The sequence below is a fragment of the Argiope bruennichi genome, chromosome 7, assembly GCF_947563725.1.
Source record: "Argiope bruennichi chromosome 7, qqArgBrue1.1, whole genome shotgun sequence".
Lineage (NCBI taxonomy): Eukaryota > Metazoa > Arthropoda > Arachnida > Araneae > Araneidae > Argiope > Argiope bruennichi.
The window spans coordinates 42,899,309-42,926,402 of record NC_079157.1 but is presented as its reverse complement, the minus strand read 5'-3'; the positions used below and the strand labels follow the sequence as shown (position 1 = coordinate 42,926,402).

General features: G+C 30.5%; 1 long non-coding RNA gene across 3 annotated transcripts in view; it reads left to right on the top strand.

Annotated features, from left to right (window-relative positions):
• LOC129976673 (uncharacterized) overlaps positions 1-27,094 on the top strand; it is a 372,556-nt gene that overhangs the window by 336,674 nt on the left and 8,788 nt on the right. The gene's annotated exons all lie outside the window — the stretch shown is intronic.

Here is a 27,094-nt window from a genome sequence, read left to right as displayed (position 1 = left end):
TACTGTTAACTGAAAGCAATATCATTAAAGGAAAACATTTCAGTTATTTCCTTTCAATTACTTGACATGTAATACTTACATCAAAGTTATCAATAATTTTAGAATTGATTTTGCTGGTGTAATTTTTTTTTTTTCATTTTTCATCCTTCTGTAAATCGAAAGAAAAATTTAACTGTGGTTATATTTGTATTATGATCAAATCAACAACGAGCGTAAACCAGCGGGCTGATAACCCTAGAACTTGCTCTCATACTTTCCAATGATGGTATTATTCCAGAGACAAGAGTTCAAAACATTAACATTTGGCGTAAATTTAGCATTTTTACTGAATGCATCGTATTATCCTTGGCGAGTTTTTTCTTGATTAATCACTAGCATACTGTTAATAGCATTCGAAATACGAATTTGGATTTTAAAAGTGTTTTTACCATTCGATTGAAAAAAAATGACATGATCTCACATCTGTAGTCATAAAATATCATACCAAATTCGATATATTTTAGTCATTCCGTATTTGAATAGCGCGTTTGCATACTTCTGAAATTTCAGACCGACAGACAGTCAACGCCTTGTTGGATTTGGCTCAAACTTTGAACTTTGAATTTACACTAGAAACTTTAAACCTTGTCTATCGAATTTTATTTACCCAGCTCTTCTCATTTTGTAATTATCGTGTTAGCGTATGTTCGAACAGTCGGACAGACAGACTTCATCTGAAATGAGTTTGCTCAAAATTTGAGAGAAATCTATAATTTCGGTATAAATAATGTATATCTCATTTCATCCGTCAAGATCAAAGCATTTTTTTTAGTTATTTTTGTCACAGACAGACGGACATTAACTGAAAATGTGGTTTCCCAACTCTGGGAAGTCTAAAACGAGAAAATTCGTGAAAATCTCGAGTTCGAATTTTTTTTTTTTTATATTGCACTACTTTCTCTATACTACGTATACGAGAAAGTAAAAAGTTTGACGTTTAAATCTGAGTTATTTAGCTACTAATAAACCGTAAATAAAAAATAAATACTCTTCAATTCCTTTTTTTTACGGTATCCAAATTAAATACTTTACACATCATTAACTTGAACATCAACGTACACAGTACACACAAAATTCACCGATTCAGAAATTGGGAAATTGCCCCTATTTAAAACATTACGTGAAAGAACTCTTAAATTGAATAATTTTTCTTTCAAAAACTGATCCTCATACATACTCCTCTAATCCTCCAACCCTCTCAACAACATTCATATGCACTCAAAACTACTTCTAACTCATAATCCATTCGAGTAATCCCTTGATAAGAGTACAAAGTAACTTTTCTCTACCAAACTGAAACTTTAATACCATAACATGTCCTCCTTTCTTTCTTTCTCTAACCCCCTCCACTTCCCAAATCATTTGCATGCAATCACAAAGGAAGAGAGAAAGACAGGGGGAGCTTTATGTAATCAAAGTCCACTGTCGTTTCTCCCTCCCCGCTCCTCTGTTCACAAAGTGCAATCCCATTGGCTTTCTGTTCCTTCGAGAAAGTCCTTTTTTGTGCCAACCCCTCTCGTTTTTTCTAGGGTGTTTTTTTAGGGCCGGTCGGTGTCTTTCTTTGCCTAGACTGGTGGAAGGGGGGATGGAGCGTTGAGTAAAAAGCCTTTTGCTGCTGGCTTCAATGAAGCATAGGAGTCTGTTTGAAAAGACATTGCTGAGTTTCTTTTGATGTTGGATTTATACCGTCGTTTGGTCAATGCAACCAGTCAATTAGTCATTAAAAAGGGTGAAATTCTTATTATGGGATTGGTTTATAGGCTACAATGAAGTCTAGCATTTTAGATAATTTCGTGTATTTTTGTCGTTAGAGTTTGTTTCTCTCATAATTTTATGGCTTGATTAGTTTTCAATCAAAACTTTATAAATTATTTTCTAAAACAACATTTGTATTGCTTTGAAAGGGACGCCAAGCCCCCCCCTCCCCCCAAAAAGACACCACGAAATAAAAATAATTATTTTATGACCATAGAAAGATTTGTAAGCTGAAATTTCTAAATTATTTCATTTCTTTTTATATCTTAGTGGGATCTTCAATTTCAATGTAAAGAGGATTTATGTTGTTGTTGTTGTTTTTAATTTCAGGTGCTATAGCTGCGCTATACCACCTCCACGAATCCAAAGGTCTCTAGAAAGTCAAAAAACAATAGCGGATCCCTTAAAATCTCAAAAACTGTAACATTTAAACATTTAAGAATGTGACTGGGGGAGGCTTGATATGCCTTGCACCAAGGACATTCAGCAAAGATCCTCCGTCCGTGTTGAAAGGCGAGAGATCAAAAAACGAGAGAGAGCCGTTTGCGGTTTTCTAGAGATATTCAGACGGTGACACCAACAGGGACTCTTACTAAAGTACCAAGGGTGAGCAGGTGGGACTCTCCAAAGTGCACTCGACTGCATCTTTTTGATAGAAGAGATTTCAGAACAAGTTAATGTTGCATCACCATGAAATATGTCACCTGAGGCAGTCTTAGCTAAGTTAGCCGCTGTCTCAATTCTATTTAAACCAACATGTGAGGGAATCCACTGAAAGTGCATAGAGTGTTCAGCGGAGAGCCTGGCAATAAGATTTAAGATATCCATGCTAATCTTGTCCCCCACTTTCGTCCAATGAGAAAGGGGCTGTATAGAGGCCCGACTGTCCGTTAAAATCCAAATATTCCCGAAGACAATTTCAGAGGACTTGTCGATATATTGAAGTCCCTTATAGATTGCAAAGAGGATATATTGGGCATAATAAACACATCGATAAATAGATACATTTTTGTTTTATATGCTGATTTTTACTTTATCGTATATGAAGTAGAAAGAAAGTACTGTGGTCGCCAATAAAATTCGAACTCGAGATTTCTAGGAATTTCCACGTTTTAGATCCCCCTGAGTTTGAGCGACACATTGGTTCGTCTGTCTATAACAAAGATAACTCAGAAACTCTATATGGTTGAAATTTTATATACGGTTTTTACAACTAATGTTACAGATTTCTATTCAATTTTGGGCAAGATCCATTCAGAAGAAGTTTGTCTGTCCGGCTCTTCGAATATAAATTAACATGATAACTACTCAACAAAGAGAACTAGGTAAATAAAATTTAGTACACAAGCTTACATCTAAAGTGTACTCCCCGCTCTAATGTTGAGGTAATTCCAACAAGGGGTTGAATGTCTGTCTGTCTGTACTTTCAAAAACATGTAAACGCGATCATTCAAAATCGCAGTGACTGAAATATATATAATTTGATATATGATTTCGTGACCACCAGTTGTTCTGTTTCAAATTCTGATTTCGATCGGATGGTATAAAATGCGCTCAAAACACAAATTTGTCTTTATAAGAGAGTATGAGAAAGTTTTAGGGAGACTACTTCGGCAGGTTAATTTATAATATTACTATGCATAGTAAAAATTTTAATTTAGTGTTTGGTATAGAATTCGCAGTATTTCTTTTCCTTAAGGGAAGGGGAAAGAAATTCATCTGTCATCAGAAACAAGATCAAATCACGATTTCCGGTACTCAATACAAAATAAATGCTTCAATCGCGTAATGCGCCAGAAAGAACTGTACGTCCGTCCAACGTTAATTTTCTGTTTCTTCCGTCCCCCTTTCTCTTTTCCTGCTTTTCCAGCAACCCTACTTCCTTCCAAAGTGAAAACTCCCATCCTGGGCATCGGAGCGTCCACTCTGTCCACTCAAATGGTCAGCTAGATGTCCATTAAATGACCACCTGGCGCCCAGATAAATGGCCATCCTGTGATTGAAATACTTGACCACTTGTGAACGGTCTTCAGGGGGCGGAAATAAAGTGAAGAATCATTTTCACACCTTGTTCTTGCGCCGTCACAGTTGCAGTATATTGAGCTCTGATTAAGTTAATATTGATGCTAAAATAATATGATTGCTTTTTATTTATTGAAAGTATATACTTGAATTAATTTTGTTAGTTATTATAGCATTAACCGTTTTTTTATAAATATTTTGTCAGATGCTATTTTTTTGTGTTCAATTAGATGTATAATTAACTATTAAACAGTTAATAAATGTTCATATAAAAATATAATTAATGTAATATTGTTTTTAATAGTTAAGGTGTATGTCTCAACAGTAATATTTATGTGATTTTTCTCAATTTAATGTCTCTTATCACATATTTAAGTAAATTTTTAAAGATTCTGTTCATTCGTAAAATTTAATTAACTTGAATTTTCAAATAATAACAAAAAATTATTTACAAAGCACGATGATCGCTAAATCAGGAAAATTCTTTATCATTTATTAGTGCTATTTATTTATTATCAAAGAAATTGAGAATAAAAATAAGCGTCACAATCAAATACACAATTTAAGAATAATATAATATAATATAACATAATATAATATAATATAATGGTAAGATTTAAGAATTTATGCATTACTTCTAATTGATGTTAAAAAAAGATTTCAAATGAGCACTTTTATTATAACAAGAAAAGCAGAAATTTATTACCTTAATCATTTTTTATTTTTTAGCCTTTAATTTTAAACTAATTATGATACACTTCATGGAATCATGAAATTAGCTTTCTTCAAATCTTCCGATAGATGGTGCCACTGATATCAGATCAAAATTTATTCGCATTGATTTATTAATTGATAATTATATTTGAAAACATTAAATAAGTAATTGAATTGCTATTTCGAAGATATAAGTGTATGCAATTTATACACTCATATGTAGAAGAGAATGAAACATCGATTTCGAAATTTCATCTTAACGAAAAGAAAATAAATAAATTTAAATATAAGCTTATTAAAGGAACTAAATTTTAATATTTATTAGAAGAAACTAATTTTCTTACCGATATTTTATTTATGATTGAATTTTTTTCCTCAGTTTTCCTTTTACTTTTGACTATAAATCGAATTTTCTTGATATGCATTACTTGCAGTTGTTTGAAAAGTGGATAATCTAAGCCTTTAAATATCAATATACATCTAATTTTAATCTAATCAATAAACTTAATTTGATTTTTATTCATGATAGAAAAGCAAAATTTAAAAGAAACATTTCATCATTTCTTATATTTCTAAGTAGTTGATCCAATGTAACAATTAAATCTCTGTATTACAAAAGTTGAACTATCAGTTGCTTTTAAATCATATTCAAAGTTAGAAAATATTTTTATCTAATTTCCAGCAATTAAAAATATTATTTTAATGTTAAATGGCAATTTCATTTTTATTTTTTAGGCTAATGTATTTAAATAGTTTTCACTATATTTAAAAATTAATTTCCTAATTTAGGAATAAAATAAATATAAATGAAACTAATTTATTTGAGTTTGAATTTTTTATGATACTGCCTCAATAGAAAAAGACGAAATCAAATATTATGTTACAATAATACACATAATTAAAGCACTTTTCATAAAATAAAACTAAATGCTAAGTAGTTGATTCTTCAATTTCATGAATTTGCGAAATTGGGAAGCCCTTATTTCCTCATTGGAATTTTTTTCTTCACAAACATAAACTGACAGAAAAATTTTCCGTCAATGTTTTTTAACTTCTCCATAATCTTCTTTCAAGATTTTAAATTCTCAGAAACATACATAGAATCAATTTTGGTTTTTCTCAATGAGGACATTAATGTCGATTTAAAATGATTCTTTTATCGAACAACTTTTTATATTTTTTTTAACTTCATTTTTTTTTCTATTACTAAGCATATTTTTATTCAATTTAAAAATTACTTTTCTTATTTGTGCTATAAATTAATGTAAAAACTTAATGAAAATGAATAAGAAACAATATTTTTGAAGTAATTGGAACAACAACAACAAAAAAAAAAACGCTTGTTAAATTGTGTATTACAGAGATACACAATTAGAAACTTTATGATTAGATTAATGTAATTTCTCATAGCCAAGATTCACTAACTTGACAAGCTCTTATTTCTGTCATTAAGAATTCTTTTGGCGGCAAACTTAAATTAGGAGAAAGTTTTTGAGGGAACGTTTTCATAAATTCTTTCAACTTAATCCATAATTTTCTTTCAAGATTCTTGATTCGTAAAAACACAAATAGAATTACATTTGTCTGCTCTCCAAGAAAAGATTAAATTCGAACTTAAATGATGCTCACTACAGCTGTGAAAACCCAGATAATAGATTTTTCGCATCACACAGTATGTATGCAAACTCAGCAGTGCAAGTTTCATTCGTAAAACCAATTCATTTTCCCCATTCCCACTCTTTTCCATTCAAAATTCCATTTACCCCTAAATGCTTATTCCCTTCCTTACTCCAGAAGAATTCCAACCGACGCGTCTCGAATATACCTGCGAGACATCAATTCATTTACCACCATACTCGCAAAAAGTTACACAGATAAAAAAAAATTATAATAAATGGAATCAAATGTAACCGCGCGTGCGCAGTGTCTCATTTAATGGCCTTCCGTGCTCCGATGGCACGCTAAAATTCAACCTTTCTTCCCCAAAACCGAAACTGAAAACGGGCACGCACTGCACGAAAACCGCCAATTACTTGGCGCGGGAGGTGGCACATCCCCTGGCACCCCCTTATTCAGCATTCACCCTCCGCCACCCACTTTTCCGTTTTGAACGAATATTATTAAATCTCGTTCTATTGTAAGAGGGGACTACCGAAAAGACTGGCAGGGACCACGAGAAACAATTTCGTCAGATTTTGCAGGTTCGAAACAACGCACGAAGCAGTTTTCGAGGATTCAATTTAAAAGGCGCAGACGATGTTTTGGGGGTGGATGGGAAAGGAGGACCCACCCACGGTACAGTAAGTAGGGCTGATTAAAGTTCTACCTGAGATTTCTCCCCCGCGCGAAACGAAATCGAGCAACAGTCACACCATCCTGGAGATCATACGGGGAGAACGGTAAGTTTTGGAGAAGGGTTGCCAAGATTTTCTCCAGGTTTTTGTACTTCGCCAACATTGTCGCCAAATCTAGTTTTTATGTCGTTTACACTCAGCAACTTCAAGAAGGATGCAATATCAGCTTTTTCACTTTCACAACATATCTTGCTTAGCTTGAATTGTAAATATCAAGAAACACACATGAATTACAAAATGTGATGTATCTCAAAGTGACTGGGCCAATTTGAATTGCTTATATTTTCATTACTACTTTCACTTACCAGCATCATATTTTTCAGAAACGGACAAATGTTGTTGTTTTTGTACTTTGCAAATGTCTTTGTCAATTATATATATATTTTTTTATGTTCCCATCGCAGTAAATGTTGGTAATTTAATGCTGTAGTACTCAGAGCATTTTAAGAAGGAAGCCAAGTTTAAGAAGGAATTGAACATCTCAGATATAACAATTTCATTGCTTAATTTTAATATGACTATCAATTTACCTATATGAACCAAAATAGTGAATGCCCCCAAATAATATCTGCTTAAATTGCTTACAACTTTTCTACCAATTAACTTACAAGCATTCAATAGACTTACATGAACCAAAGCATTCAATAGACTTAATGAACCAAAGCATTCAATAGACTTACATGAACCAAAGCATTCAATAGACTTACATGAACCAAAGTAACGAATGCCCCAAAATAACACCCGTCTTAAATTACTTGGAGTCCCTTCATTTTTATACTTGTCATTCAAAGGCTTCACAGATAAGGTAGGTGACGTCATCAGGCCAAGTGTTCAAAGAGAAACTATTGAATAAAGAATTGAATGATGATTTGGCATCAACAACAATGGACATTATTCATTCATAGTGAGTCTGTTTTTATGTCTGTTAGAGTACAAAAACTACAAATTGCAAAGATCTAGGTAAAAACAAAACCCCTTAATACACATGTTTAATATATAAACTACAGAAATTTATCCAATTTTGCACAAAATTCCTCAAATGATTTACCATCTGTCGATCTGTATTTCGCATTCATGTAAACGCATTAACTCATAAATATAATGACTTTAATCAATGAAATTCGGTATATGATATTGTGATCACAGCTTTAAATCCTTGTTAAATTTTGATATCCTTCGGTCGCCAAAAATGTCTTCAAAATACATATTCACACAATAGATTCAATAAAAGGGTTGGATTCACGCGAAAGATCTATATTTCTATATTCAACTATTGTTTCCTAATGCCATACAAGGCAGTTTCGACCTTATCGAAAGTCTGTAATGATATGCGGGGGGAGGGAAAAGACTTTAATGAAGGTATGCAGTAAGTTTCGAGCAGAATCCTCTTGCTGGTTTTTTTATTAGCCTTTTCCAATTTTTCACTTTTTTTTCGCTATTTTTTTATTTTCCATTTGATTTTAAGGTTTGCCATGCCGAAAGATTTACATGGGATTGAACCGTCTGCAGGTCCTCGTTTTGTTCTTTGGTAGCCTACAATTTAGTATATTCTTTTCAGATAAGTTGTTTCATAGAAGGCCAATATTCACACGTTTGGTGTAAGTTGGGTATAGATTGGACCTTGTATATGCTGGTATAGAACGCTCAAAGCTAATTCTTCCTTATTTTTGAGTTATTATTTGTAGCATAAGTTTTGAATACGAGAAATTGGCATTTTGCTAACAAGTTGGCAACTTTAAAACAAACTATAATTTTGCTCTTAACGTTAAGGGTCTTAGGTGTCTATTTTTACTTAATTAACGCTGCTTTACTGTTTATGACTTCTAATGGCTAGCAAAAGACTGAGCCATTAGAAGACGCTGTGATACTTAATTTAGATACTACCCTATTACGACTACAGCTATCAAAATTTTTAAAAAAAATAGAGAAGTGGCTTTGATATACACCTTTTATATAACAGAGTATTTTCGTTCATTTATAAATAGATTCAAATATTAAAGACATCTGCCCAATTGTGAAATAAAAATTTCACATTTCTAAATAAAATGTCACATTTTGAATATAAGATGCATTGAATGTTGCAAATTTATCTCACATTTTCACAAAACTTTTACTTCAGAACAAAGTTAAACTAAATGTCACATCTTGAACACATGTATTCAGTTTTGCAAGTTTATCGTCAAGTATCCCAAACGCTTACTTCAGAATAAAGTTAATGTCACATTTTAAATACATCTTGTACAGAATGTTGCACATTTATCATCCAATATTGCAAAATGTTTATTTTAGAGTGAAGTTAAACTAAATGTCATATCTGAACATATCTTGTATCAAAAACCGCAAGTTTATCGTTCGATATTGCAAAATGTTTTCTTCGGGATAAAATTAAACTAAATGTCACATTTTGAACACATGTATTCAGTTTTGCAAGTTTATCCTCAAGTATCCCAAACGCTTACTTCAGAATAAAGTTAATGTCACATTTTAAATACATCTTGTACAGAATGTTGCACATTTATCATCCAATATTGCAAAATGTTTATTTTAGAGTGAAGTTAAACTAAATGTCATATCTGAACATATCTTGTATCAAAAACCGCAAGTTTATCGTTCGATATTGCAAAATGTTTTCTTCGGGATAAAATTAAACTAAATGTCACATTTTGAACACATGTATTCAGTTTTGCAAGTTTATCCTCAAGTATCCCAAACGCTTACTTCAGAATAAAGTTAATGTCACATTTTAAATACATCTTGTACAGAATGTTGCACATTTATCATCCAATATTGCAAAATGTTTATTTTAGAGTGAAGTTAAACTAAATGTCATATCTGAACATATCTTGTATCAAAAACCGCAAGTTTATCGTCCGATATTGCAAAATGTTTTCTTCGGGATAAAATTAAACTAAATGTCACATTTTGAACACATGTATTCAGTTTTGCAAGTTTATCCTCAAGTATCCCAAACGCTTACTTCAGAATAAAGTTAATGTCACATTTTAAATACATCTTGTACAGAATGTTGCACATTTATCATCCAATATTGCAAAATGTTTATTTTAGAGTGAAGTTAAACTAAATGTCATATCTGAACATATCTTGTATCAAAAACCGCAAGTTTATCGTTCGATATTGCAAAATGTTTTCTTCGGGATAAAATTAAACTAAATGTCACATTTTGAACACATGTATTCAGTTTTGCAAGTTTATCGTCAAGTATCCCAAACGCTTACTTCAGAATAAAGTTAATGTCACATTTTAAATACATCTTGTACAGAATGTTGCACATTTATCATCCAATATTGCAAAATGTTTATTTTAGAGTAAAGTTAAACTAAATGTCATATCTGAACATATCTTGTATCAAAAACCGCAAGTTTATCGTTCGATATTGCAAAATGTTTTCTTCAGGATAAAATTAAACTAAATGTCACATTTTGAACACATGTATTCAGTTTTGCAAGTTTATCGTCAAGTATCCCAAACGCTTACTTCAGAATAAAGTTAATGTCACATTTTAAATACATCTTGTACAGAATGTTGCACATTTATCATCCAATATTGCAAAATGTTTATTTTAGAGTAAAGTTAAACTAAATGTCATATCTGAACATATCTTGTATCAAAAACCGCAAGTTTATCGTTCGATATTGCAAAATGTTTTCTTCAGGATAAAATTAAACTAAATGTCACATTTTGAACATATATTGTTTTGAATGTTGCAAATTTGTCGCCAAACTTCCAAACCTTTACTTCAGAATAAAATTAAACTAAATATCATTGCGCATGGAACTATTTTCTAATATAAATTGAATATTGCTTAAAGATTGTTTAATAATTTGAGAACATATTTTGTCCAAAACTTATTACAAGCACTCAGTGTCAGGAAAAGCTATTTTTTTGGATTATTTTAAATATTAAATACAAAGGAGTTTAAATACAAAGGAGTTTATACAAAGGAGTTTATACAAAGGAGTAGAATGCCATTGCATTCTTGCAAAATTTTATTCTGATATTATTTTTCTGTGCAAGGTTATATTAGTATGGGGACTCATAGTTTTGAATTGCAGTCATATAAAGAGGTCATCTATACTTATAATAAAGCTCAATGTGTGTGTGTGTGTGTGTGTGTGTGTTGGCGCTCTACAGGCCAGACCGTTTGACATACAGCTACCAAATTTGGTACATGTATACCTTGGAGGTTGGGAATGTGCACCTGGGGTTTCTTTTTTCGAATTTTTAATTAGAATTTTAATTATTAATTAAAAACTAACTTTCCCGCCAAAAAAATCTTCCATTTTCCCCACCGCCAACTTTTCCGCCAAAAAAATCTTCCATTATCCCCAGCGCCAAACGAGAAAGGCTTCAGTTTTTTTTTTCTCCCAACAGTAATGAGGCTAGGGTTAAAATTTTTCGGCGGATTATTTCAATCGGTTCTGTTTATTTTCTTAATGTTTGATGCATTTAAAATTAAACATTGTTAATGAATCGATCTTTCAGATTCATTCTGAAGTACTTTTGAATTAAAATAAAACAGAATAAAGGAAATTAAAAATTTCTAATCCGCATAGCGTTACCCCAACTGGCGTAGAAAAAATCACGTAACCGGCGAAGAAAATTCACGCATGCGCATTCTATTCTGATTGTTGCCATGACAACGTTATCAATGGATGATTTAAATTATTTTTGGGTTAGTTGCATGCTTTTGTAAGTAAATTGTATTTATGTTAGTTATATATTTTTTGTATATGCTTATAGTTTTAAGTACATCGTTTTTTAAGTAGTTTTTTTAAAACCTGTTTTCAACCGTTTATTTTAAACGATTCGTTTTATTTTCTTAGTGTTTGATGCATTTAAATTTAAACATTTAAATCGATCTGCTCATAATGAATCTAAGAAAATTTTCTTGACCAACTCTTGAAATATTACATAAATTAGGAAAGATATTCTTTAGTGCCCATAAAGTTTAAACGCTCAGTGACTGTTTTCAGTAATCATATTACAAAAAAATACTTTGTTTCAGTAAAAAATATTATTATATTAATTGAAGATAAATTCTTTCCACTTTAATTTAAAGCATAAATTCTACGGGTGCTAACAGAAAATGAGAGAGATACATATTACGTTATGACTGAAGGCCTTTATAATATTATGAATGAATTATATGATAATCAAAATTTGAAGTTTTCAAATATTTTGATGAAGAAGCTATTAAAGTAGAAATTGCATAAAATATTTAATTATTAAAATTTTAACGAACATTAAGATTGGCGAACCGGCTGGTCGCCAAAGGCGGCTAGTATAAGATAAGACCTCTCGGAGTTATCATATCATACTAGCAGAGAAGCTTTCACTATAGGTATGTAATGTATTTCAAGATATATTACTTAGAGGTTGTATAAAAGGACAGGGTCTAGTCCTCTGATTTTGAAGTCTCAGGTACTTGTCCTTTATTTTCCCCTTTCGATAATAAGAGCTGCACTTTTTTTGTTTCGAGAACTAAGATTCTATTATTTCGTGCCTTAAAACTACGTTATGACATAATGCAATCAGTTCATCAACAGAATATGTTTTCATTGGCTATTAAATTTTTGGCAATATAAAAGAGGCGATCGTTATTGTTTCAGTTTTAAAACTTCTCGTATGCCCTGCTAATAATTCAAAGTAAAAAAAAAATGGTGTGCTTTTAGAAATAATTTGAAATTAGTTTAAGTTTTTAACATATATTCAAACAACATGTAAATAAATTTAATCATTATAGAAAATTCTAGAGAAATTCATTCAAGATTTGAAAGTACTCAAAATAATATTCAAAGTTTAAAAATTTAAAGCATCAGGTATTTAAATTATGAAACAGTTTAATGCAAAATAAATGAATTTTTAATTTTTAATCGGTACTAGCGTTTTCAAATAAGTAAATAAAATTGAGTGATTTTTTATTGAACAAATATCAGTTGTTTGTAAACAAAGCATGAATATTTCACTGATTGTAATAAATTAAACACGAAATTACATCTTTAAAGTAACTACATTTTTGAAAAATGTTGCTTTAACTATGTTTAAATTTTTTATTTGTCAATAAATCAAATACCAATATTATATGTTGTTATTTGAAGTTTTTAATTCGAATATTTTGTTTCAGAATTTTCAAATAAGCAAGTGAAATTAAAAGATTTCTTTTGGTACAAACGTTTGTTGTTTTTAAATACAATATGATTTTTTCTATGCAATAAATTGAACACAAAATTATATCTTGAAAGTAATTAGATTTTTTTTTTAAAAAAAGTTACTTTATCTATGTTTAAACTATTTTTTTTTATATGCCAAGAAATCAAATCTGATGTAAAATGTTTCTAATTACGTTTTTTTATTTAAATATTTTGCCTATTAGTACTGATATCTGAAAAAAACTCTTTGAAAACAATAGTGAAATAATAAAAAAAATTTAATTACTTAAAAATAAATTAAATACAAATAATATATAAATATATTTATAAAATTTAAATAATGTGTGGTAATTGTATATACCAATAAAGCAATTATTTAACATAGCAGTAGAACTGAAATAAATTATTCTGGGTGCTTTTTGGAATGAAACAAAATATCCTTTGTGTTTTTTTTAAATCTATTTGTTAAAATATGTTTCTTTGCATAAATTAAAAACCCTACACAATCCCCCAAAAACGCGTTTGCATCATTTACCAAGATTTACATGTGTTTCAAAAGATTTAAAATGGTGAAACGGAAAAAAGAAAAGAAAAGAATTTTTTCCGAGAATTTTTTTCAAATCTATTTTTGAACAAATCTTTAAAACCTTCATACAAGCTATACTTACAAGAAAAGATGAAATTAATTTTCATAAAAATGAAAAATCCATTCCTTGCTTGGGAAATTGTTCGTCTCGAAATCAATTTAATTCCACGGTAAATTAATGCCCCCAAACAAATAAAATCGTAGCAACGTTTTTGAAAGCCATCACATAAATCAATTTTATTTTGCTGAATCTTTTCCAGAACTGAAAACCAAACTTGTAGAATATTTTTTTTTTTTTTGCTTCCTTTTTTTATGTCTTTTAAAATATATTGTGGGGTGGATTGTGAAAGGATGGGGCAGTAATTACTATTCAGCTTTGACAAGCAAGTTGAAAACAACCTGGAAGTTTCTTTTCCATGTAATACACACTAAGACCCCTAATGAGGAAAAAAAATCTACTCCATGATAGGCGGAGTAACAAAAACAAGTGAGCACTTTTGAAAAAAACACGTCTAAAAAATTTAATCTTCTTTGGGTGGCATGTTTTGCTAATTGAAATAAACTTTTTTTTTATGTAAAAGCTTACGCATCTTACTGAGGATATGACCCCGACATCTCCAATGATTGCTTCGTTTTTTTTTTATTTTAATTTTAATCGTACAGACGATTTTTTTCTGTTATTTCAGACTAATTTTTTCCTCATTTTCCCCGTGGGCTGAATTCTTTCTTTTTTTTTTAATTCAGTGCTTGATTACCTGTGATTTTCGAATTTTTTTCTGTTTCTTCATTTTTTCCGTAAAGCATTGAGAAATAAGAAGAAAAAAAATATGTAACAGTTTCTTTTTTTTATTAAAAAAATAGAATGTTTGTATGTATTTTGTAGCTTGTACATGTTACCGAATTAAACTCACCGATAAACATAATTCAAACTTTGAATATATTTATTCAAATTTCGGTATTTTCAAAAACATGAATATTCTGTTTTTGTTTCAATTTCTTATTAATGTAATAAAACACAGTGATTAATTAATTTCTCTTTTTATGATAGCAAAAAGTATAATTAATTAAAAATAAATATCTACTGAATAAAATTATTATCACTTTATTGAAGGTAGGAAATTTTTCATTGAAGGTAGAAAATTGGTGGGAAAAAAAAGAAAAATTTAGTGAATTCAATTATCGTTAAAAATATTTTCTTAAAACTTCAGTAATGATTTACGCTTTCTTCGGAAAGTTGCTGCAATATGTTTCAATAGATTTCAAGTAACAAACTGTATTTTATTTCTACAAACTTTTAAAATTTTTTGAGAACTTCATTTTAAAACTGTGACTTTAGAAGAACACTTTTTGGTGATATTTATTCGTTTCAATAAAAAAAATTCTGAATAAGATAATTTGAGGTTTTTTTATTCTCATGTTTAAAAACATTTTATACATAAAAGCCAAGCCTGATCTGGCAGAAAAATAAATCTCACGAGAAAACTTTTTTCTTATTCAATTCAAATTTATGATTTCTTTCTTTAATTTTAAATTTCACGATTCAACTATTTTTCTAAGAATTTAAGCTCTAATCTCAAATCGAAATAAAAAAATAAGAACTTTACAGATGATATATTTCCCTTAGTCATATTTTTATATAAAATTATCAAGGAATATTATCCATTGAAAAGCTTGCGTTATCTTTAACGCTCTTTATTAGCCTTGAGTTTCGAATTCTATCGTAAAATGAGAAATAAGAAAAACTTCATTGTGACATTAATTTTGTTCATTTTTTTCATAAATAGTATTTTTAAAATAGTACTAATACATTTAATGGCAACATTTTAAAAGCCTGCTATTAATAAATTTTCAAGATTCTTAATTTAAAATTTAATATTCTAGAATATGAATAAAATCTTTTCTATTTGAAAGTATATATATATTTCTTTATTTTAAATTTTGTTTGAGTCTTTCGATTGTTTAGTCGATAGTAAAGCTATATATGCATTACTCAGGTTTTTGGAAAAATTTTATCTACGAATAGCAATTATTTTCTATCTATTATATTCCATGTGTTTGTTTATTTTGAATAATCAGTTCAATTTTAGAGTAATTGTAAATTTACTATCACAGTAAACTTGGCTTTTTTTTATTATTATAATAAAAAATAAAAATATATTGGTATTTACCTAAAAAAAATTTAGCTAAGTTTTAAATTTTGTGTATGTTTATCTGATTTCAGTTATCGTCTGCTTTTAATTCGTTTTTTTCATTTCTCTGTGAACTATTGTTTACTAGAATGGACAAGAAAATTATTTTTTTTTAAAAATTATCAAATTCTAATAAGGATAAAAAGTTGTGTCTGTTTGCATGCTAATAAATGGAAAAAATATTGAAAAATTTATATCTTGAGTCTTCGGTTTATGCAAAAGCTTCAAAAAAAACCTCAGCTATGACGACAACCTTTTAAAAATGCTTCTGCTGTCAAAGAAGCATACGTAATAATAAAGCAATACTGGTAAAAGCAGGTCAACTTTTTAAAAACACATCTGCTTTCAAAGAAACATACATAATAATAATGCAATACTGATAAAAGCAGGCAAAAAAATATATGCGATTAAAAGAGGATTATGAAAATTTCCATTTATGCTTTATTCATTGCCTACGCGATTTCGAGTTTCACTGTTCATTGCCTATGCGATTTCGAGCTTCGAAACCTCCTTACCAAAACAACATCATGTTCTCACATGATAAAAACCTGAGCTTGGAACTTAAATTATATCGATGATGGTTTTTGTTTTCTAATAGCATCTATTTTATTTAATGACAGTAAAATTATATTTAAGAACTATACGTATCATTTTGATTGTGTCCACTAAAGCTAATATTTTCGAACGTTCGTTACAAATAGAATTTTAATGTTATACAAAAAAAAAAAATCATAATATTTTATTTAATAACATGCTAAAGGGCAAGACATGAATTGGATCATGGTATCAAAAAACAAGCTTTAAAGGATGAAAAAGATAAATAAATAGAAACTAAAATCCAATGAAAGAAGAGAGAGAGAGAAGCTTATTAGCTTGATTTGTGAACTTGGCAGTGAAAAAATTAGCTCGACTAACATCTCACGCGTACACCGCCATTATAAGAGCTTCCGTGACAGACTATCTAATTTTCTAGAAGAAACTACGAATCTCGAATCCTATCAGAAATCAACAATCAACAGAATCAACAAACAACTGCAGGAGTACATTTTTCAAGTTGCTGACATATTTTTTGAAGTGGGGGGATTGATAAAATGTGCACGCACTCTACAATTGTCAACACGTGCACCCGATCGAACAATTCGAACTTTTATAAATTATTTGCTCACTGCTTTGTTTCAGAATAGGCTTCAAATCCTCATGACCTTAGAAGAGTATAGAAATTGGTCAAGAAAATTAGATTTGCATCACAAACTGGAGAAGTTCGATAAATTACATCCAAAGGGCCAAATTCAGTGGCTCTAATGTCGTTAGAAATTTATCTGTCTATGAATTGGTTACTCATATTTTCCAATAAATCATAATATATTTGCCCATTAGTCGTTCAGTCTGTTTTGTAATATCATATTTATTTTTTACAATTTAAAAGAGTTTTTGTTTCGTAATTTGAAACGTGACCTTGGTTATCTCAAAACGGACACACAACAACACAATCTATTTGTAAAATTTACAATTGTTTACTTTTTTTAAATAAATATATCGCACTTGCTCTAATATTCGAATATTATATAAATCACAAATGTTATATAAATTTGTTTTATAAATCATAAATGTTATTTATAAAACGTTTGTGATTAAAGTAATAAGAAAAAGTCTTAAAATGTTATTATTTAAGATAACTGACTACATTGAAACGTTTTTATTTGACAACGTATTTATTTTAATATTTGATCAATCTTTTTTACAGCCGGTTGAATTTTGCTTCTAATCTTTTCTTTGAGTAAGTCATAATGATTTTTCTATTTTTATGATACATATCTTATTGCTGTTTTACATCTTAAACCTTTAAAGGGCCATTTTTTTTCTAGTCATATTATGTTAAAATATTTTTAGGCGTGAAATTAGAATAAGAAAAGGGAATTATTTAGCTTATTATAGAAATTTGATTCATTAATTAATTTGGTTAATTAATAATTAAGTATCAAATCAAGACAGATCATTTTGTGTAAAATAAAGAACTAAAGCATCTAAGTTTCTGTCTTTCTAAAAAAATTTGGCAGAACTTATGCCAACCTACATAAATTCATACGAAGATTCATAAATAAGGTGGGAAGCATACTTCCCATGGCCCTAGAAAGGGTTCAACTACTTTTTCTCAAATTCTAAATTTTGGCAAAGATTTTTTCTTACGAAAAACATCACAAATTAAAATATAATACATATTTTTTGTTCAAATTTGATATGATATTTTTTAAATATATTGTGCAATTTCTGATTTAGAAAATATGCAAAATTGCCAATTTGAAAATATTCTATAATTATTTTAAATGCTTCACGATGCGAAAAAAAATTGAAAATTGCATGCCATTTTTCAATAGAATTCCAATACTTAAAATTTTGATAGAAGGATAGTTTTTTTTATTTTTTATTATAGGCATTAGGTAATAGATTTATTAAGCTATTCTTAAAATTGAGCAAATTTTTTGATAAACTTTTAAAATAGAAATTTTTTGTTTTATACATTTTTTTAGCCTAACACCCCCACATTTTTTCCCAATTCCAATACAGATTTTGGCATTTAACGTGTATTTTCGTTTCACGGTGTGCTTTTTTCAGTCTATTTTATGCAAAAATTCAAAATATTACAATTTTATAACGCTTTCAAAAACTAGATTCCAAAATTAGTCACATGTCTTAAGGTTGCAGAGGTATACAAATCAAACATGTTGTCGTAATTCGTAGATTTGACTTCAGATCCTATTTCTGTATTTTATTGTATATGAAATAGGTTAACTAAGGATTAATAATTATTTCTTTTCAAATGTGTATAACTAGAATAATATTAATAATACAAAAAAATCCTTTATAGATTTTGACAATAATTTTATACCTCTTTCACTATTCAACTAGACTATAAATAATGATCTGTCGAAATTTTGAGAGGTTCACCATTACAATACTTCTTCTAGCAAAACATATCGTGTTCCTTCGTCAGGCACACCCCTCTTCCTGCCGAGTGGTCTCTAACGCCATTCGCGGTTCGGACAGTAAATCAATTTTTATGCATTTAGCACATTACGTTTTTTGTATTATCGTATTTACAAACAGCCAGGAACAATTCTAAAAATACATTTTTCGGCCCCAAGAATGTCTAAATCAAAGATTTACCAATGTTTCGAAATCGGATATTTTGTTTACTTCAATGCTTTTTTTTTTTTTTTTGTATATCTCGTATACGAGAAAGTAAAAATATTGCTTATTTGAAAATAAATTAGATTTTCTAAAATACCCCAACTGGGGCACCTTAGAAATGAAGATGAGAAGCTTGCAGGGTGGTGGTTGGATCTCGCCACCCTGATAGATATAGAAATTATGGGGGTCAGCTACTTCCTATCGATGAAGGGACGTGATTCCCAAGGGAAGGGTTGTACCGTGACCGGTGATGGTTCTTAGGACTCAATCTTAGTTCCCACCAGAGTTGCTGTTGCATCTGTCCGGTCAACCAGATTTAATCCGAAAGCCTTAATAAGGCGGGGAGAAGTAGTCAGTGAGGTTATTATGCTGAACAACGTTTATATACTTACATACTGTAATGTCATTTTCGGTTTCACTGTCAAATGGCAGACAATTCCAGTTCATTGGTCATTTTTATTCAGGAAAGTTTGAGAATTTCTCTCTTTCCTTCAAATCGAAAACTATAATTGGCGAACATAAAAGTTTTAATACGAATGATTGGAGTTCTATTGAAATAGTACCATCATTTCAGTTCTTGTAGAAATTAGTACAAGTACGTTACTTAACACTATATTACAAAAAGAGCACAATGTGAATTTGGAACTTCTCTTCGCGACCAATTTTTATGCACAATTTGATATAAATCTACAAACTGCGTACCAAATTGCCTTTAACTTGCTTTCTGTGTTTTTCAAATATTGTGATCACATACGTATGGCATATATGGAAGCTCATAGACTACCCCTTTGTGAATCAGATGGATGTTTTAAGATAATTTATTAAAATTGAGGGAGGTACACGGAAGATATCCGGTAAAATAAGTTCAACATGCTGTATAATGGAAAACGACACTTTATTCCATGAGTATCCGAGAGAACATAGAACCCATTCAACAGAAACACAGTCAGTGTACTGAAAGAAGAGTACTTGTTGACATTTGCACCACAAGCAGACAGAAAGTAGCTAAATAGAATACATTAATACAGCTAAGCGCATAAGGCATTGGACTTACAATCAGCATTGATCACACTTCCTAGAGTTAATCCTCGTGTGAGCATTTCTTTTTTTATAGTCTCCCTTCAATGCCGAACGTCACTTAGAATTCTCCAGAAGAATCTTTGAACTAGGATTCCTAATAGAGATTAGACAATACTTCATTTCATTTTCCTGAAACTCCATATTTCATGCCCAAATTACCAATTGATTGCTACGCTTGTCACTAAATTCGAAGGTCATCAGCATTCATCCATTAAGAATTCTTTGTAAATCTATCTTTTCGGCGATGAGACTAACATTCCAGGAAAGCTGTATTACAATATTTGTAACACTATCTATAGCTTCCATGGTATAAAAATTCCTTCAATCTAAAAGAATACTAATTTGAACTATAGTATTCACAATCCCAAATTCGGATGAAATGTTTTCCCATTGGCTGATTTCATTCAAAATTTGATATCAACCAACAATTATAGTATAAATACGTCATAGCCGCTCTGTTTACGCATCCGGTTTGCATGAAACGAAGTTTAGAAATATGACTGAGACCTAGGGGCATTAACTGACCACGGTACAATCACTTTGCAAGAGCAAAAACTCAATCTCAAAATCTTAATGTAAACCCAAAAGGAAGTGAGAACCACCCACCATCCACGAATCTTCTCATCAACACATATGAAGCGTTCTTGGTATGATCTTCTTCGGTTTTGGAATTTTCATAACCACGAGATATTACTCCTAAAGCGTTTTTTTTTAAACTTGTAATATGCATATCTTAGATCTCTAAAACATGCATATTTATCAAGATATCGCCTTTTTAATACATCACAATATTTTCTACTTGTTTATATTCACTAAAAAAAGATAAAATTAAAATAGTTTTTTCCTTTAACTTACAAAAGCACGAAAGAAGTTTTACAAATGTTGATTCATACAGATAATTATTATGTGGCATATTTTTAGCTTCCATGCCCAGGAATAGCAAGAATATTATATAACATTAACAATATGTTCGTGTAGATGATTGTTATGAGGTATGAATTCGATTTTCAAGGTTCATACCCGGGATTTGCAAGAATATTATTAACTCGAACAGATTTTCATGTAGATAATTGTTATGAAACAAGGAATTTGGTTTTTAATTTGTATACCAAGGATTTGCAAGAATGCTATATAACTCTAACAATATTTTCATGTAGACGATTTTTATGAAGTATGAAATTCGGTTTTTAGTTTTTCAAACCCAGAATTTGCAAGAATGTTATGTTACATTAACAATATTTTCATGTAGGTGCTTATTATGAAGTATGAAAATTCAGCTTTTATACCCAGGATTTCCAATAATGTTATGTAAGCCTAATGATATTTTCATGTAAATAATTGTTATGAAGTATGAAATTCGGCTTTCAGTGGTCATACCCGGGATTTGCAAGAATATTATTAAGTCTAACAAATTTTCATGCAGATAATTGTTATGAAATGTGGAATTTGGTTTTTAATTTTTCAAACCCAGAATTTGCAAGAATGTTATGTCACGTTAACAATATTTTCATGTAGGTGCTTATTATGAAGTATGAAAATTCAGCTTTCATACCCAAGATTTCCAATAATGTTATGTAACCCTAATGGTATTTTCATGTAAATAATTATTATGAGGTATGAAATTCGGCTTTCAATTTTTATACACGAGATTTTCAAGAATATTATTAACTCTAATAAATGTTCATGCGGATAATTGTTATGAAACAAGGAATTTGGTTTTTAATTTTTATGCACAAGATTTGAAAGAATGTTATATAACTCTAACAATATTTTTGTGCAAATATTTTCCTAATTCTAAATTCTGAATTCAAAACATTCGGCAACAAAATAAGAAAATTAATGAAAATCATAGTAATTTTTTTTCTTTTCTAAGTATAATGTATGTATTTTAAACATGAGGAAAAAACGACAACCATATTATTTTTCAGTTCAATATCAATTACCATGAATAGGCAGATTCTAGTAAAATAAGCTACTTTCAGAAGAGAAAGAAAAAAAAAAGTTCCCCCTTTTTTTATTCCTAAACAAATCCTTTCAAGTCTTATGCATCCTAACAGATTTTGATGCAGGTACATTTTTCTGAAAGCGTAGGCGATGTCGGAAAAGAGTTTCTTTTGTTGGTTCATGTTGTGGAGTCATTTTGATGCAAATTTAGTTCCGCCACTTTAAGAATAATAAGAAAAAAGTCACTAGCTTCGATTTCCCTCAGGGGTTTTAAAACTTTTTTTCTCCCGATGTGTTTGCGCTCGTGCAACTTAAACTCCTTCGATGTTTCCTCATATTTGCTTGTTTTTTATCTTTTCTCAAAGATGTCTAAAAACTTAAAGGAAGATTGAACTTTTGGGGATTTTTTTGGGTCTAAGAAGGTTTATGCTAAAACAGTTTTTACTCGAATGAATTTTGAGAACTGAAATTATCATTGAAGACTTTATTTTAATGACAAATTCATATGTTTTCATTGCTGTGACAATTCATTTTAAGAAAGAAATGAAAGAAAGAAATTCTCTTTCAAATAATAAAATATTGTTACGAAATTTCCGGGGTTCGTTTGGATAGTGGAAGTTATATGGTGTGAAGAACGCTCAATGACCAGGCGGCGGTAGAAAATAAAACAACGACGTTTATTTACACGAAGACACACAGGACAGCACAAAGACGACAACTATATACAACACAGAAGACGATTATCTTCAGCCGAGACGTGCAGCATACACAGCAGCATGCAAAACAGCATAAAAAGCAGCATACAACAGACTCTACTACAGACAGTAGAACACAGCTTAGTTCAGCACTAGCTTCACTCCGTCGCTGCTCCGCTTATCTCTGGAAGGCCAGTTCTTTACCGTCGTTTCCGACTACTCTGCCCTAGCAGCAGCGGCCGCTTCCTTTTATAGGTCTCAGAAGGAGGAGCTAGACGCCTCTCAACTAATCAGGAACGTTCGAGGCGTATCTCCGTTCCTACTAGACGGATCGGGGAAATTCTCGATGTTTCGGGTATAATCTATTTTGGCGCCAAAGTCGCCAAATTCGTCGCCAAGTTTCTCGCCAAGCTCCGGGACCCTCCGACGCGACACCGGACTCCGTCCAATACCGATGACTGTAAAACATTCTTTCCGATGGTGGAACCAACTATGCTGGGAAGCAGCATTACATATTCGTAACAATATTATTTAAAACCTAACAAATGCGACTTAGAATATTTCACAATGTTTCAATAATTTTTTACAATTCTCGTGTGCGAATTCCACAAAGAGAAAATATAAAAATAGCTAAGAATTCAATTTGAAGAATTTAATGAATCACCACAATTTAAGCATTATGACAAGAAGTTTAAAATCTTTACATAATTTTTCTCCAAGGCTATTTTTAAATATTGCGTACAAATAGCGCGGATTATTAAGTAACTTTCCGATTGAAAGAGAGCATATTAAAAAAAACTTGCACGGATTTTATACTTTTGAAATGGGGAGTTTTCAACAATAGGGCTTATTAGATGTCTTGCCTCTTGACCCTAAAAGATCTTAATACTAATTAGTTTTTAAAATTAAGCTCAAAAAACAAAAATTATAATAATGACATCTGAAAATATGTTTATAAAAAGATTTTGTGGTATGTATATCAGAATTGACTTTATCCTTTAAATGTTAAGATTATTGTATTACTGTTTTAGAAAAGATTTTTTTCTACATATTGTATGCAAAATATAAGAAAGAAAAACCGAAATTAATTATATAATTGTGTAAGTACTTTTTAAAATTATTTTATACGTTTCCATTAAATGTACTAATCTGACTCATAATCTCGGTCTAAAAATCATTCATTCAAAAAATCAAAATTTTTTAAATCTCACTTTCCAAATCTTGATTTGACATATTCTTCCGCTTTCGTTTCTGCAGTGGTTTTCTAAATCAGCTCTTTGTTACTTCTGGCAAACCTAGGGTTATACCAAATGAATCTTGAACTTCTTTTTATATGCGAATTGAAATCAACTCTCTAGAAGGAAGACATTGTTAAATGTCTTGTCAGTTTATCAGAATTGACTACATAATACTGCTTATACAGAAAAGGAAGTGCAGGAAGAGTTTATGGCATAGGAAATTAGAGACATTGCAAGGATCCTCCAAGATCCTGCGACGAATGTTAAATTCTTTCTTTTCTCCACACTGTGGATATTAACTGGAGTATTGGTTTCTCAACATTCCAATTAGGGATTGCAATACCGGTATACCAGGATACCGAATACCGGTATTTTGAGCCATTTGTACAATTTTGTAATACCGGTATTCACAAGTTTAAATACCGGTTTTTCGGTATTTACTAGAAATTTTTAAAATTTCTCCACTAAAAGGAATTGTCTCTTGAACAAAAATTAGAATTAGCGATAAATAAAGAAATTTCAACGAATCAAAATACAATACAGAAATCAGTTATATCCAAAACCATCCGACGAGAAATCGATTTATTTGAAGATGAGGGATTTAGAGGTAAATACTTGGGAAAAGTATATCGCGCATTGCTAACAGTACCACCAACTAGCGTAGATGCCGAAAGAGCTTTTTCGACAGCTGGTAATTTTTGCAGAAAATAAATTTTCAGGCTTAATGACAGTACAAGTGATGCATTATGCTTTTTTTAAATCACATTTCAAAAAGTTGTAATAGTACCCCAGACTGAATAGTGATATTTACACTTTTTTGTGATTTAAATAAATAAGATATTTCTTTACTTTTTTGTGATTATATACTGTTATATGTTTATGTTACAAATTATTTTTTGTGATATTTACACTCTCTAATGAAACTGGCAAATAAAACAAAGAAACACCTGTGTTTTCTTTCTTTTTCTAAAATTTCTAATACCGGTATTAAAACCGGCATCCCGGTATTAAGATTTAAAAAATACCGAATACCGGTATTGAACTTTTGGTCCGGTATTGCAATCCCTAATTCCAATCAATCTTACATGCTTATAGATAAGGCCAATACAATAATACAAAATATGTCGATGTACAGTAATATACAATAATACAAAATATGTCGATGTACAGTAATATACAATAATCGACGTACTCATGTATATAATATGAAGTAATCGATTCAAATGAAAAATAAATTCATAAAATGAAATTTTTCAAATATTTCCTTTTAAAAATTCTTTCTCAAACATCAGTTCAAAAACATACCAATCATAAATGAAAAAAATAATAATAAATATTTTGTACTGCAAAGACCTTCTGATCCTTTCCCACAATGTGGTCCCAATTTAAAGCAATTATCTTTCCTCCTACCTCCCACAGGTCATCTATAACCGCTACCCCTGACCGAATCTGGCACGTCACGGGCCGACCGAATATTAATTTTCTCGTGGGGGAAGGGGGAAGGAGATCGCTGCTAGTGATGTGTGTGCCAAAATATCATTTATCAAAATTCCTCAACCCCCTCCGATTTTGAATCCCTTCCACCAAACACCCATTCACACTTGCTACTTATTTATCACGTGGCGTGCACCCTAGACTACCCCACCCCTCCTCCCACTCTTTTCCAAACGATACATTAACGTACTATTGGATTTCCCAACCTTACCTTCCCCCTCCCCCCACCATTTCATTTAAACTGCGTATATACTCGCCACTATGAACCGAAGGGGGAAATGCCCAAAAGACTGAGGGATGTTAGGGGTATACCAAATCGTGCGAATGGGCAAATGTAGAGGAGGTAAAATTATGAATTGCGCGGTCTAAACGGCGAAATTCGAGTCCGTGATGCAGTTATCGTTAGGCAAGACAGACGGATGGATTTGTTAATGAGCGACATGCGAGTGATCGGGAGGTGGGTACAGTTAAAGTCGTGCACGTGGGAGGTCTTCAGAATGGGCAGGTATGCACAGTGATGGGAATTGCTTATAGGATATAATGCTTACAAGAACGTAGGTTTTAAAATGTAGGTTATGCCTTTGTTGAAGCAATCCAAATAAAAATAATGCCTGTTTGTTCGAAACAATCAAAAGAATTTGTTAACAGAATTGGTAATTCAAACGTTCAGAATATCTTTTTATATAATTGGTAATTCATATATTGGGAATGTCTTTTCATATAATTGGCAATTCATATATTGGGAATGTCTTTTCATATAATTGGTAATTCATATATTGGAATGTATTTTTATGTAATTGGTAATTCATATATTGGGAATGTCTTTTCATATAATTGATAATTCATGTATTGGGAATGTCTTTTCATATAATTGGTAATTCATATATTGGGAATGTATTTCCATATAATTGGTAATTAAGATATTGGGAATATCTTTTCATATAATTGGTAATTCATATATTGGGAATGTCTTTTCATATAATTGATAATTATATAAAATATCTACAAATTCTTCCATCGTCGTTTATGAGTATTTGCATTCATCTTTTTTATTTACTTAACTCCAGAATTGTTAATTTATCTGATCTTCTAAGTAAAAGACACGGCCTATTATTTAGAATATTTATTGTTGCTTCTGCTCATATAAGAAAGCAATGAATGCCTGAAATATTTAAGCGTATCTTTTTAATTAATTTATTCTTTTATTTATTCTCTGTTTTCAGATCGATTTTATGTGATGTACCATAATTCGATTTAACCGAATTCAAGTGACGACATAAACCGAATTCAAGTGACTTTCTTAAGCCTACTTTAAGAAATATTCTATAAGTCTATTATTTGTTATTTTCCATCCTACCAGTTTATGTATTGTTTGTACTTTTAGTTCATTTAAAGTTCCTCAATTTTAGTTGGATTAATTATATGTATTTTCAATTTGTATAATTTTACACCCGTCGACTTCAAATGGATTTACATAACCCTGCTTTGTAAAATTTTCGATAAATATAATTTGTGCAACTTTTCATTCTATCAGTTTGTACAACTTTCCATTCTGTCAATCTGTGCTACTTTTTGTGCTTTCAGCTCATGTAATGTCACTCATTATCTGTTTGATTAACGTTCTT